Below are 12,425 nucleotides of genomic sequence, written 5' to 3' on the forward strand. Positions count from 1 at the left end.
TTTTTTCAGTGTGTGGTGAGTGCTATGCCACTGCACTGAGCTACAAGGTGTGGTCGTGTGATCTGGTGACTGCTACTGCTGAGTCAAACCCAGCAGAAAGGCAGAAATCTTCAATAGGATAAAAGCAAACCAGTAGTTCAAATTTTAGTAACTATGTGTTACAGGTTTCGGCTTATTTAATACGGTCAATAGGTTGCGAGCAAGTTTTAGAAAAGCTGTATTTTAAAATATGCCATACATCACATATTATGAGCAATATATTCAAATGAATTGTGTCAATAATGTTGTACTTGTGAAACTGTGCTACTTGAGATTCCAGCTTTTGAAAAAATAACACAACAGGAAATTAAATCTCACTGTATGTATAATCCTGAGACCAAGTTTCAGACTTCTCAAATGGAAATCACCCAGTTCTCTTGGGAAAAAGAAAATGTCAGTCAAGATTCACTACCAAGGTGATGCTGTCTGCATTTTATTGACCCCGGTGGAATTGTACAAGCTGAATTTTTACTCAAGAACATTATGAAAAACTCTGTATATTATGATAATTTTAAATTGATGAGTAAAAATCAGCCAAAGAAATGGACAAACTATTTTATCCTCTATCAAGACAATGCTCCATGCTTCACAGCCCATCTATTCTTATCAAGTAAGAACAGTAATGTGTGTCTCATTTGCTTCTTCACCAGATGTGGCATCAGGTATTATCTGGCTTTTTCCTGAAAACAAAATGATCATGAGGTGCAGATGCTTTGAATGAATTCGTGATATTGAGGCATCCACAATGGCACAGCTAAAGACATGAAAGAGGACTTTTTGAACTGCTTTAGGCAGAAGCAAGAATGATGGGGTAAGTGTCTTCAAAATGAGGGAGAATGTTTTGAGGGTGATTAATAACAATGTGTCTTTTCCTGCAATGAATTTTTGAAGAATATAAACATTCATCATATATTTTGATCATATTCATGTATCCCCATTCTGCCACTTATTTGCTCTTGGTTTCAATTAGTAATATCTTACCTGATACTATTCTTCAGCATAAAGGTTAATAATTGATAAGCACTTATGAATACCAATAACACTAGGACAATATAATTAAATAATCTGAATTTGGGAAATACTTGATTTTCTCCTATATGCAAAGGCAATAAAAAAAAATAGAAACCTTGAGTACCAGTAATAAATAATTTTGGAAGGAAAGTATCTCTTATTCAATTGGGGTTGCTATAACAAAATAGTGTATAATTTGTGAGTAATAGAATTTATTCCTCAAAGTTACGATTTCTGGGAAATCCAACATCAAGGTACAGGGAGATTTCATTTTAAAGGTGGCACCTTTTGCTATGTCCCATGGAAAAGACAGGACAAAACATAGGGAAGAGCGATGGAAGGTAAAAAGACTCATTCTTTATAGATTGGGGCCAGTTCAGTGTCCTCCGATGGGAGAAGGAAAGAAGTGGTCAGGCAGCTCTCTAAACCTTTTTATAAGGGCATTTAACCAGGATCTCACAGCTTAATCACCTCCCCAGCACCCCATCTCTTACAACTATAGCTGTGAGAGTTCCTATGAATTTGAAAAGAGCACAAATATTCAAATCATGTGATTTGACCACTGTCTCCACAAAATGTATGTCATTCTGACACACAATACACATTCATTCTATTCTTCTGGTTCCAAAACTCTCATTCCAGCATGCATTTTAAAGTCTGTGTCTCACATAAATTTCTAAATCAGATATGGGTGAGAATCAAGGTAAACTCATCATAAGGCATATTTCCCACTTTCTAGGAGCTTATGAAATCAAACAAATTTTGTGCATTTTCAAAATTCAGTCTTGGGACAAGTATAGCATAGACATTTATATTTACGTGAAAGAAATAGGCAAGGGTCCTTAAGTGAAGAAAGCAACATTAACTCTTGGGGCTTGAGAATAATGTATGGTTCCATGTGCTGTCTGTAATACACACACTTCAATACACACAGGTCAAGAGTTGCTTCTAATGCTCTGGAGGACATCACACAAATTTTTTTCTGGTCCTGACCTATCCAGCAGCTCTCATTGTTTGGAACTGTGTGCCAGCCACTTTCCCAAGCTGGCTTTGGATCATGGTAGCCCTATAGTTATTTAGGTCTGAGAAGTGGCCCTATCCTCAAGGTCACCATGGACCTTTCCCTAGGGAGGTTCTCTGTTGATCATCCTACTTCTAGGGCAATGATTTGCCTAAGCCTAATGGCTTCTCAAGGCATCTTTTGAAACTTAGGAGAAGCCTTTCCTCGGCAGCTCTTGCTTTCTGTGTAACTACAGAGTTAACACACAAACATCAGCAATTTTAGTGATTTTTTATCTTCCAAGTGGTTTTCCCAGGCCTGCTGGGATTTCAACAAACACAGTATTCAAATTAAAGAAGCAGAGACTTGACCTAATGTTAGATAATAGACTCTAAATCCCAATGGTTGCCCTGTGCACTCCCCTTGAAACCACTCTAAAGTCAAGTCCCCATTACATTAGGCCTAGACAGTAACGGAAGCCTGAAAATGAACAAGATGTCTTGTAGTCTTTATTGTCTTGACAAATGTACTGCCTTCCTTATAGTCACACTTCTGTCTTTATTAAATATTCATCAGAATACACCATTGGTATTCTCTTGAGAACACTCCTTTTTATTTAATAAGTGCCACCTGGCCAGGGTACACATTTTTTAAATTCTTAAACTCAACATTCTGTTTCTTTTTTAAATTCCATTTTAATTCATTTCTCTCTTCATACATTTTACAACAAGCAGTCAAGAGAATCCTGGCAGCATGTTCAATACTTTGATTATAAACTTTTGCTAAGTATCTCATTTCATTGCTCATAAATTTCACCTTCCAAAATGTTCTAGGAAACAAATACAATTCAGCTGTATTAATTGCCACTGTAAAAATGGGTGGCATTACTCCAGTAACCAGTCCTTGTTCTTCCTTTGCATCTGAAGTTTTATGAGAAGGAACTTCACTGTTTACATTAATATTCTGATTACAATCACGTAAGTAAGCTTTACAAAGATTAGTCTTTCTCTACCACTTTCCTCTTGTTCTGAGCACTCATCTTTGTCATCTAGCTTTTACCTATTGTCCCATATAAAAGTTTTAAAGTAACATTTGTTAGAACAGCCCACTTCTGGGTACCCATTTATATTTCAATCAGTTCAGGCAGTGAGAACAAAATCAGGATTGAGTAATTTATAAATAAGAAATCTGCTTCTCACAATTCTTCAGAATAGAAGTTAAAGATCAACTTACTGACAGATTTGTTGTCTGGCCCAATCTTTCTCTCTACATTCAAGACAGTGTCTTGACAGTGTCTGGAGGCACTGGAAGGAAACTGACTTCATAGGCAGAAGGGCTGGAAAGCAGAACACTGCTCTCTGAAGCGTCTTTCATAAAGGCATTAACCTCATTCACAAGGGCAGATCCCAACAGCCTAATCCCCTGCAAAGGGTCCCATTTAATATTATCACTTTGGCCATTAAATTCTTTCATCTGGTTTTGTAGGGACACATGCACTGAAACAATAGCAGAAATCACAAATACAGACAAAAGCAAAAACAGCCTGTGCTCTGGGCTGCTAAGAGCTGCAGAACAAAGGACTCCAAGTACAAAAGTGAAGGAGCGATGTCTCTCACTATGAAACCAGAGAAAGTGGAAAGTAAGGCTGTAAGAGAAGAGAAGAAGGAGGATGAAATTAAGTGAGAAGTGATAAAAACATGAGTGTCCAGCGTAGAGACCATCAGCAGAGAAAGCATGTTGGATTGCAATTAGGAAATCATTGCAGTATTGCCAACAAAGGTCCAGTAAAACAGGGGAAGTGAGTATGAGATTTAAGGGGAAAAGCACATCACAAGAATTTTCAGGGTTGGAAGAATGGCTCAGCGGTGGAGCTCATGCCTTGCATGCACAAGGCCCTGGGTTCAACCCTCGGGATCACAAAAAATAAAGAAAAGGAATTTCCACATGGTTCTTCTTTCTGAAGGCAAGAGAAAACTAGAAAAACCTTTTTAAAATTCAGAAGAATATTTGATCTTTGATGAAACAGACAACTATAATTCCAAACAAAAATTATGAAGAACAGCTGCTCAGGAGAATAAAGGTTGAGATTTAGGCAGCATGCATGTGGGGTGGGGGGCCTTGTAATTCCTGTAGCAATGAAACTCTGCAAGGTCAGTTGTGTGGGTCTAGTTGACACATAGAACAGCTTACCCAGAATAATCATTATGGAAAATTTGATACGGAGAAATCTATAGATTTAGTTCTACTCTGAATATTTCCAAGAAATACAACACTAAAGTATATAAATTAGCTGTTCTCATGAGAAATTGCAGTTGTTATGGAATAAAAAGCAGCAGCTATTGGCTTTACTCACGATGATCAGAGTTACCTAACTCATTTAAACATAAAAACTCATGCCAGCTGGTACGATCTTGATCCACATTGATTTTCTCCTGAGACCATCGCAAAACTGTTGGGGCAATGTGGGTGGATAAATTCCTCACCCCTCCTGAGTATCTCATTCATGATTCTGAGTAACAAAGATTTTTACCTCTCTCAACAAAATCAATCACATAAATAAAATATCATGAGAAGACTTATAAAATAAACCAAAAAAAGGTCTGAATTGAAAATCAATGTTTTAAAACCTCAGAGTTAAAATTAGTATTAAAGAGGTAGGGGAGGGACGGCCATGCCTGTAATCTCAGCACTCTTCACCATAAATTTGAGGCCAGTCTGTGGTACATAGTGAGTTCAAAGGCAGCCTGAATTATATAGAAAGAATCTGTTTCAAGCAAACAAGCAAACCAATATACAAAAAAGTTACTACTGAAAGTTAATGAAGGACAACTAAGGAAAAAAAGTTGCTCAGCCAGAAGGAAAAAATTGTATATAAGGAAAAGCACGAAGGTAAATAAAGAGTTTAAGGTTGTCAAATTCTTATACAGAAGTGATTAGAGTGGGATCCATTCATTCATACAGAATAGTTCAAAATATAGCCCTTGAGCCCTCACACATCATATCCTAAGAAATTCTGTCTATGTGTCATGTCAAGAAGTTTATCTTTTCCAGAGACTAGTTTAAAAGGCCATTAGGAAACATTTTAAAATGTGGTTTCATTTCTGTTTTAAAAAACTAATCTGCGACCGGGTGGGATGTCAGCAGGCCTTTACTTCTATTTCAGAGGCTGAGTCAGGATATTTAACTAGAAGCTCAGCCTAGGTGATTAGCAACTTAATAAAAACCTGGATCAAAAAGGAGGGAGAACAAGATATATCACTCAGTACAAAGTCCTGAGGGGGTTTAATACACAGCAGTGACCATCACAAAAAGAATTATAGATAAGAATCTCTAAAAACCATGAGCATTGCTGATGTGGCCTAACACATATAGCCTGTACGTGTGTTTTCATGATGTGCCTTTAGGATAAAAAAAATGACACTCATTAATCATCCTGGTCACTGTTACATCAGTCTATTATTACTCTTGCGTCACCATGACAAGCCATTCAGACCAGATGAACCTTTGTCATCTAAACTTTCACACAAGGTCACCCAAACAAATATTGATAGCTAAATTTCTCCTCCATATACAGAAACATTTGACTAAATGTGAGACAACTAAACAGAAGATAGTCTGACATTTTAATAAAGATAAATAGATATAGATATAAAGACAGTCATGTGTAGAATTCCTTAGCTATGTACCTTCTAAAAGATAATGGTCACAAAAAGTACGGAAAATATACAAAGAAAGAGTCAAAAATGCAGTTTTATTTATATTGATATAAAAATTGAATTCATAATAAAATGCATTGTTGATAAATGGATTTCTATTGATTTATATGAATATTCATAATTTTTATTGCTATTAATCCTTGAGAATTTTTGCATATTTCAGTCTTTTTTACAATTTGTTGTTTGTCTTTTGTCTTCAGTTATTGTGGATTTATTTACTTTTGTTTTGTTCTGCACTAAAAAGAAATTTTCTAAATTGTATTATAGTCATGTTTATCAAAATGGTTGATACTTCATTATATGTCAGAACAATCTTTTACTTTCATTCGGTTTGTAAAGAAAAATAACGTAAGGGCCAAATAGCAATTAATAACAATTAAGCATTGCTTAGCTGCAAGTCTAGAGATTGAGGAATCTTTCAGTTGAAGAAAAGATTGCATGGAATGCCTATGAATCAAAGTTTTAACTTATGGGACCAAAATGTTTTAAGTATTCAAAAACGTAAAATCAAATCAACAAAAAGGGGAAATAGCAAAATTTAATAGAAATAAAAACAACTAAATCTGTATATATTTTAGATTCATAATAACACTGACTCAATAAAAGAAAGATAAAGAACTAATTCGTGTCTGTGTGTGTGTGTGTGTGTGTGTGTGTGTGTGTGTGTGTGTGTGTTTATATAAGTGTATAGTGCAGGAGGTAGACCCCATGGCCTCTTGTATGTGAGACAAGCACTGTATTACTGAGCTAAACAATTTTAACTATGCCAAACATTTTTATCCTTCCTGCCTAGAGGCCGTCCTAACTCTATCTTTATGCCTAAACCTAACCTTAACCTTAAATGGCTTCTTTCCAGGCTGAGGCAAAATCCAAGGCTAACATGGAACAATTTACTCTATATGGTAACATGTCAAAGTGAAATTATGGTCAACCTGAAAGAGCTCCCTTTGGCTTAATGTTGAACACTTTTGATTCAAATTATAATCATCAACAATTGTGCAAAGTGACCTCATATGGCTCGTTCAATAAGCTGAGAAAGTCCTATGTCACCAATGAAACTTTTCAAACTTCATGGTCTGACTTGGATGTCAGCAAAGGAGAACAAAGGATTTGTCAAAATCTGGTACATTTTGAGTATTCACAAAATTTTTAAAATTATTACAATTTTAAAAATTAATTTTATTGGTACATTTCAGATATACATAGTGGTCACATTGATAGAGTATTTATATCTGTACATAACGCATGTTTTTGTCTTTTTGAGACAGGGTCTCTCTATGCAGTTCAGGCTGGCCTCGAGCTCACTTTGTAGCCCAGGCTGGTCTCAACCTCACAATGATCCACCTGCCTCAGCCTTCCCAATGCTATGCCTGGCCATAAGGTATTTTGATTCTAATTTTTCCCCAATGTCCTCCCCTCCCTTCAATCTTTCTTTCACTCCTTATTTATAAAAACTTTGTTTCCATTTTTTCTCCAATTCTTCTTTTTTTTCTTTTCTCTGTCTTCCATTCCCCCTCCCCTCTTTCATGCTCTCCTTACAATTTGAACACTTCTGTGCTATTGCCCAATATCTATTTTATATTTTGGTCCTTATTTGCACTTTTGGTTTCTCACAGTGGAGAAACAATGTGATAGTTACACATGCGTGTCCAATTTATTTCACGTAGGGCTATGGTCTCAGGTGCATCCATTTATGGAGAAATGTCACAAATTTATCCTTCTTTATGGCAGAATAGTACATTGAATAAAAAATCCCCATCTTTACCCATTCATCAGTTGATGGGCATTTGAGTTGTTTCCAAGATTTAACTAGTACAAACTGTGCTGCTGGAAAATAGATATGTATACATTAACTTGGTATGATGCTTTTATTTATCTTAGGAAAATACTAAGAAAGAAATAGCTGGGTCAAATGGAATCTCTAGTTTTAATTTTTATGAGGAATCTCTGAGTTGACTTCCAGAATAGTTGTACCAGTCTACACTCCTACCAAAAATGAAGGGTTCCTTTTCCCCCACAGCCCCACCAGCATTTGTTACTTGTCAATTTCTTTCTTTCTTTCTTTCTTTCTTTCTTTCTTTCTTTCTCTTCTTTCTTTTTTGGAGCAGAAATATTTAATGAGAGGAAGAAAGCTTCTTCTGTCAGAGAGAGAGAAGGGGTCCCAAGCGAGTTGCCAAAGATTCTATATTTTCTCAGAATTTTTGTAGAGTAAAATCATGAGGTGAGGATGGTTGAAAGCTGGGAAAAACTGGGAATTCACAAAGCAGATGGGCATGAGGTGGAACAGAGCAATACTCAACCAATAAGCTTACTTATTCAGGTAAAACTGACCAAATCAGGGATAAATGGGGAGGTGAGTCACATAGCAAGCCAGCATTCTTTACGGATCAGTGGTTCTTCTATAGTGGGTTGGGATGGTGACTCCTGGTTTCTCAAAGTGATCCAGATTTAATCCCTAAGGATTTTATTTAAGGGTGTGGTTGCATTTGTTTTGTCTGCTGTCCTGAGATCTAGCCCACAGCAAGAGGTGTGTGTTTCCTACAAAATCATCAGACATCTGATCCTCTGTTACAGCTTCCTCAAGGTCCTAGACCGGTCTGACTGCCTATAATATTTCTAACTATCTCATCTGCCTGTAACATTCCCCGCTCTGAAGGAGTATCCTGAACTGCATGAGGGAGAAATGGGCAATGATAGATCTGGCTTCTTCAGGCTGAAAAAGGGGCATAGTAGTTGATGGGCAGTCAGAGTTATTCTATAGAAGGTCTATCTAAAGGCCCCTGATAGACACTAGTAAATTTCATCTTGGATGGTTGTATAGCATTAAGTGTGGAGGAGACAAAGCCAAAGAAATAATTAAGCATACATGGCCCAAATAATATAATCAACAGGATAATTATGAGTATAGTTAATGTTAGAGTTATCTAAGCACAATAGAGAAGCAAAAAGTAAAAAAAAAAAAAAAAGAACAGGTTTATTGAGGACGTGGAAAAGAGCACACAACCCATGGCAGTTGGGCTATCTCCTTAGACTGGATACCGAGAGGCAGAGGGCTATAGGACCTCTGATCAGAAGTGGCACAGGCATTGACATTAATGATGTGTTAAGAACTGAATGGAATTTTCTTTGTGTGCAAACAGAAAGGGGAGCTGCAATTAGGGCTGAAGAAGAAGGAGGAAGTGGTAAGCACGCCCTCTTCGGCCTCTGCCAGGATAAACCTCTGCCATAATTGTACAGTAATTTATACTAGGGCAAGAATCTCCAGTTAACAAAGATTTCCATCACAAAGAGCTAGTAATGGGTTCCCATACTTGTCAATTTCTTGATGATAGCTATTCTTTATGGAGTGAAGTAGAATCTATTATGTCCACCCTTTTGACTTGACCGATTCTGTTCTGTTATGTCACATTTGGTTTTACTCTCTTCCAAAAAAGCAATAAGAACCGTGGGAGCAATGAAACCCAAAATGTGTAATAGTCATTGTACAAAAGAGAGGAAAAGAAAGTGCTCTAAACTATATAACTGCATGTATATTTAAGTGTATAAGATAGAAAATGATATCACAGAGTTTTATTGGATCATTGAACAGAACTGTTTGCAGTATCATTGTTGGAATGTCCACTCTACAAGCTTTAATTTTGTGACTTGAACAATTATTTCTAAGATGGCAATATGTAATCCATTAACTAGTGATTTCCTACTGTTCATTTTTTTTCCTGTAAATCTGTATAACTTGTACCCTTTCACTGTTTTTTTTTTCTTTTCTCCTTAAATAAAATTTAAAAAAAGGAAAAAAAATAGAATCTCAGTATTATTTTAATTCATGTCTCTCAAATAACCAGTGATGCCGAACATTTTTTCATGTATTTATTTGCCATTGTTACTTCTTCATCCGAGAAGTGTATATGCATTTTATATATCCAGACCGACCTCCAGATTTAAAGATCTATTCTTACAAGTTTTAGCGAGAATAATTATTTTAAAGTAAAAAATTTAATAATGAATATAATGTGATTAATCTAAAAATCTAATATAAATAAGTTAACATATTCTGTATGCCATAATATCTGAGATTTATTTAATTAACTACCTTGAGGTTTTAAATAATTTACCCATCTAGAAGCAAGAGAAAACAACAAAGATTGAGAAAGAGAGAGAGAGAGAGAGAGAGAGAGAGAGAGAGAGAGAAAAGAGATCAAGAGACATATTTGTGCTGAGACTATCATCGTTTATGGTTAGCATATTTTCTAAGAGAAGACAATTAAGGCAGAAAACTTATAAGCAGTAAGTCTCTATACCAGTGAGTTTTGGATCGACAAACTCACCAACAACCTGAAAATATCCAAAAAATAAAATTATATCCATATGGAGCACATAGAGACATTTTCATGTCACTGTTCCCTAAAAATATAGTGTAACAACTCTTTACATATAATTTGCTTTGTATCAGCTTTATAAATAATTTATAAATGATAGAAAGTACAAAGGAGGCTGTTAATGTGTTACAAAAATATTATGCCATTTAATATAAGAGATTTGATCATCTACAGATTTTGGAACCAGTACAGAGTTTTAGAGCTAATCTCACATAGATCCTAAGAGATAACTAATATATGAATATATTAGGGGATCTAATATATGAATTAATAGCTTTCAAAGGGATGTTAGTTAATAAAAAAGTTATAAAAGTTGTGATAAAATGATAACTATAATTCTCCAAATACAAGGCACAATCTTTACTGAAAATGTTCACATATTTTCAAATACAATTAATAATGTAAAAACTTCATACAAAGACATCATCAGACAACATCTGCACTTAAAGGTATATTTAAAATCTGCAAGTTTCCCAACAAAAGAAGCTATTGAAAACCTCATTTATCATTTGCAAAATGTGCTTAGAAGAAATTACAAAAGTATTTATAGCTCAAGAGAAAAAATATTGCCCAGCGCACAATAAATGGACACGATAATATTCAAATAAGGGGTAACAAAAGAATACTTCAATAGGTACAAAATCAGCTAATATGCCACTTGTGTACAGAATGAAAAAAACATGAAACTTTTTAAAATTAATGCTGTAAATTGAACTCAGGCTGTCAAGTACATTAAGTATATATTGTATGTACTACTTAACTATATCTCTAGTCACTCTGCAAAAAATGATAAGCAACCTCTCAAATTAAAAAAAAAAGAATCAGGAGAGAAAATAGAAATGAGACAGAAAGAATAAGCAATGTAATATTCATATATATGCATATTATCTTGTCATAGACATACTTGGAAAATATACATACTAAATAAAGTCTTTTGAAAAAGGACAAGACTAAAATGTGAGAATTCTAATAAGTGCTAAACTATCTCAGCCAACTTAATATTTGAGTGTTCGGATGAAAGATAAGTGAAAGCTTTTCCAAGTTCTCATCAGGGAATAGAAGGAAATAGGAAAGAGACAAAGAGATTGAAAATATTTCGAATGTGTCACTTTTTATAAATGGAAAGTAGTAGGCAGGAAAGAGTCTTAAAGGAGTAAAGAATAAGGAATGTGAGAGATTGATTTCAAATAATAGTAGACTGATGAGAACAGAAATGAGAAATCATTAACAGACTTTAAATTTCAGCACAATGGCAGACTAGACATCCTGCAAATATCTTTGTATGTTACACTATAAGTATTTTGGAGTACATACACTGTGGGTAGGTAGGAAGTTATATAGGTAGGTAGGTTGATTTAAAAGTACCTTCTATTATTGGATGCACCTGCCAGAAACTAAAGGTAAGGAGTTAGGAATGGAGTAAAATCATCCACCCTAGAGCTTAGTTGCACAAAAGCTGCCAAATAACTCGAAGTATCTGTAAAATCAAAGGACTGCTAGATGCTTGGGAAAAGAAAATAAAGAAAGACTATTGAGCTCTTCCAGAATGGGGAAGGCAGGAGTTATAAAGAAGAAATGGGTTAATTTAGCATAAATTTGCAAATTGGAAGGAAATATTTCTAACACTTAAACTGATCTTAGGCTATATAACAAATGCGGAGGTATGAACCCGAGTTAAGACCTAATGTTGTCTTTGTGTTAGGCCACAGGTTATGAAAAGCACTATGCTGCTTCCCAGCGGTAACTGCCTAGGATCAAGAGTTCTGCTCCCTTCATTAAACTGTGACAGAGAAGTGGGCTCAGAAATACTACTTCCAGGGGCTCTGATGGACAATGCAAAATTATCTTTCAGTGGGACAAATGCTTCCTGCTTGGGTCATTCATATTAAACCGCTTTGCAGACACCATAAAAATGGCAACCTTGTGCTCACTTTCGCAGCACATGTACTAACATTGGAACCATGTGGAAAAGATTAGCATGGCCCCTGCGCAAGGATGACACACAAATTGTGAAGCGTTCCATATTAAAAAAAAAAAAAAAAAAAAAAAATTGTGCCAACCTTTACAAGTAAAACTTATAATAATGCTTTTTTGTTTGTTTTATTTTGGTACCAAGAATTGAACTCATGATCTAGTGCTTGCCAGGCAGGCACTGTGCAGCTGATCTATATCCCTGGTCCTACCATTATTAGGAACATGTGAGATAATTAGGAAAAATTATGAATGTGAGCTAAAACCAAAGATATAAAACAAAAGGATACATTGAATACAAGAAACTAAGAA

The 12,425-nt window shown here is 35.4% G+C and overlaps 1 non-coding gene across 1 annotated transcript; it reads left to right on the forward strand.

The window, feature by feature from the left end:
• Nucleotides 1-12,065: 12,065 nt before the first annotated feature.
• Nucleotides 12,066-12,171, forward strand: LOC111754218 (U6 spliceosomal RNA). Its single transcript, XR_002788924.1, has one exon. It is a non-coding gene; the product is annotated as a U6 spliceosomal RNA (small nuclear RNA).
• The last annotated feature ends 254 nt before the right edge of the window (nt 12,172-12,425 follow it).

Source organism: Cavia porcellus, unplaced genomic scaffold (genome assembly GCF_034190915.1).
Source record: "Cavia porcellus strain 051 isolate PalLab524CR breed Dunkin Hartley unplaced genomic scaffold, mCavPor4.1 scaffold_12, whole genome shotgun sequence".
NCBI classification, from domain to species: domain Eukaryota; kingdom Metazoa; phylum Chordata; class Mammalia; order Rodentia; family Caviidae; genus Cavia; species Cavia porcellus.